Raw genomic sequence first — 3,659 nt, forward strand, 5'->3', positions numbered from 1 at the left:
ATCAAGACATCTGGTGTCACCGAACGCCAGGAGAGATTCCCTCTGCATTAGTCACGTTGGTTAATTTACACATTGCTGGGATAAAACAGCTGACGAGCACAACTGAAGAAAAGAGGGGTTTATGTCATCACAGTTGGACATTACAGCGCAGTCTTGGGGGGGCATGGTGGGAAGGGGGGTAGCCTTGAGGTGGGCACCCATGAGTTTTGCTGTCAGGAAGCTGAGGGAGGTGAACGCTGGTATGGAGCCTTTTTTACTTAGTTCAGGGTCCCAGCCTGTGGAATGGTACCATCCATATTGAAGGCAGGTCTTCCCATCCCAGTGATCCCAATTTAGACATTCTCCCACAGACACCCCCAGAGACACATCTCCTAAGTGGTTATAGATCCTGTCAAGTTGACAGTGTTGACCATCACAGATAACCTGGGATGGTACACTGTGAGTCAGATCCCCTCAGCTTTGTGGAACCAAGGCTAGATTCAAACTGGGCTGCCTTGAGCCCAGAGCTAGAGATTTCAGATTCTTCATGACATCCCATAGAGGCTATGGTAAGAGTAATGGCTCAGGCTCCATGAGACCCAGGGTGCAAGTCTGGTGAATTCTTTTCCACTCTTTCTCCATCTTGCTATAATGTAGCTTGGTAGCCACAGGGACACTAGAGACCAGTGGGATCGGGAGGGACTTTGTGACTTCTACTGCTCTGTTGATTAGGCGTCAGAAATTTGCTATTCCCAGTTACGCTAGCTCTCTTTGGTCGAGTACAGGAGCGGTCTGATCAATGGTCTGAAGCCTGTTCTCTTTATGGTTCCAACATAATCAGGGTAACAATTACAGTCCATGGCAAGACTCTGTGAGAACATGGCGGTAAAAGGGCGAGCTTGAGGGATGCCAGCTCTCAAGAAGCCTAGGCAGTGCTTTAAAACCTACTTTAATGAATGAGAAGGTATTGCCAAGGCTATCTATCATCTATGTATTGTCTGTCTATCTATCTATCTATCTATCTATCTATCTATCTATCTATCTATCTATCATCTGTAGATCTTCTATTATTACCCATCTAACTTTTGTATCTATCTATCTATCATCTGTAGATCTTCTATTATTACCCATCTAACTTTTCTATCTATCTATCTATCTATCTATCTATCTATCTATCTATCTATCTACCATCTGTAGATCTTCTATTATTACTCATCCATGTATGTATGATGTATGTATCATCCATCTATCTGTCTGTCTGTCTATCTTTCTATCATCTGTAGATCTTCTGTACTTAGCCATCCATTCCTTGACTATATCCACCTACCATCTGTCTATCTTACATGTACCAATCATCTCTTCATTCCCTAGCCATGGATTCATTCATCCATCTACATGCCTGTCTTTTTTCTACTTCAAAAATTAAAATCTAACATGTGAAGGTTTTCTTTGAACTCTTCAGAGATTCTGACAGGACCTTGATGGCCTTTTGCTCCCATAAAGTAGCAATGAAATCAACACAGAGAGGAGCCGCTACTATAGATCAGGCCTGTGTGTTCCTGTTGGTCCTTTCCCTTCACTCTCTGCCCTCTTTACCTGTGGACTCTAGTGCTAGGCTTGGCACAGACTCACAGGAATGTCTGAAACTGTTGACATTGACATTGCAACACAACACTGCTATCTACAAATGAGTTGGTCTGTGCCCTCAGTTCTCCTGGGATGCATACCACCCACAGGCCACAAGGTAGACTAGCTTGGTAGACTGGGATGGAATCCTGTTAGCCAGCGGGCTGTATCATCCTCCTCTCTAATCTCTCTATCCAGAGGATGAGACCCAGCACCCCCTTGTCGCTGTCACACACACAGAGTCTCTGACCCCACTATAAGCTTCCTGCACACACAATTTACTATATATTGCTTTATAGCTCTTGTTACTAATGGACTGGGTAGAACTCAGCTTTACAGTTAAGGCCAGAGCAGGAAAACCTGTGAAGGGAAGAGAGGCGGATTTGAGTGTATTTGCCTTGTGACTTAAGTTGAGTCTCTGGGTGTCACCATCTTTGTAATATGAGAGAACTGGGTGCTATTTATACTCTGCATTCCACAAGAAAACCCTTCACAGTGCTATGATGTCTGGGCAGAAATTCTTCTCTTTATGTTAATGCCAAGCTGCAGAGTATGAGCAGAGGTGGCCCAGACCTGCCCTCTGGGGCCTTTCTTTGGCACTCCAGAGGGACCAACAAATTATCAATTACAGAACTTAGTGCCTATATCATGCTGGCTAACACTCCCATATCCTAGAACAGCACCTAATACACACTAAATAGTTCCCAGTGTCCTGACCCAGGTCAAGGCGTCCCTGATGGTGTCTGATCAATTTTCTCATGCTAAACCTGGGTTCCATGAAGAAATGGATGCACCTTATTTACAGCCCGGCAGCAGGGTGCAGCCCCAGGAAAATATCATGTTGGGCTGACCCAATGTCTAGAATGTAGATCTCAGACCTTTATTTATTAACATGTATCCTAGGGGAAACTGCTTTTTTCTTTCTTTCTTTTTTTTTTTTTTTTAGAATAAAACGACGCCTCTAAGCTAGAACTGAATTATAGATAGTGCTAATTTGGTTCAATTATTTTGCTCATTACAGGCAGAAACACAAGTGACATTACAGACCCGAGACTGAGAAATCCAGTCCTAGCTTAGTCGTGTGCAAATACAAGTGGGGGATTCAGAATGTATCAAATAACTAGCTGTCACACCTGATTAATACCACCCAATCCAGGGGAAGCAGCAACTCTGTCTTCCAAAATGTCATTAAAATATCAAAAAAAAAAAAAAAGAGTTCACATAATTAAAGAAACATTATTTTGTTCACACAGCCTGAAAAAAAAAATGTGATTAAGGTAGCAATTTTGTGATGCTGATATTCAATCAGGCAGGCGCCTGTGTATGTACCGGCTTAGAGCGGATGCTATGCGGGTTATGTAAAAATGCTGTTGCGTCACGTGATGTGTTAGTACGGAAGCCAAGAAAGACAGCGACGGAGGTGAGGACGTGGTTAATTCGCTAAGTAGTCACGGGAGTGAAGATTTGCTTTGTTTGTCTCTCTTCTTTTATTTTCAAAGTCAAAATAGCCCTGTTCTTATCAAATAAGCTACCCGGGTTACACTTCCTGTGAGCCCTGGCGACACACGGCCCACATTGACACTTGGTTTCCAAATAAGCCCGATGTTGTTATTCTATCACTAAACACAAGCTGAATTTCCACTCAACAAAAACAAGAATAATTGGTTTAGTTTTGGGAAGACAAGCTATCACTTTTCATTAGTGTAGCAGGGAATGAGGCGTGCAGTGGGTCGCTAATGTGCGCTCAGAACCAAGCCAGGAGACACACGAACTTTACTTAGCAATCATTTGCTGTAAAATAATTTGCTTTCACTGAGGACTCTTTCTATAGCTGGGTTTTGTACACACACACACACACACACACACACACACACACACACGCATACTCAAGCACACGCATATACACACACGTGAATTGGCTGAGGTCTTTTGGCAAAAAAAAAAAAATCCTATTTAATGTATCGAGTTCACAGAAGACACTCAATAAATGTTGATTGAATGGATTTTGGATTTTGCAGAAATACAAATAGAGATTGGTTTAGAGAAACATCCAT

The sequence above is a fragment of the Mastomys coucha genome, unplaced genomic scaffold, assembly GCF_008632895.1.
Source record: "Mastomys coucha isolate ucsf_1 unplaced genomic scaffold, UCSF_Mcou_1 pScaffold3, whole genome shotgun sequence".
NCBI classification, from domain to species: Eukaryota; Metazoa; Chordata; class Mammalia; order Rodentia; family Muridae; genus Mastomys; species Mastomys coucha.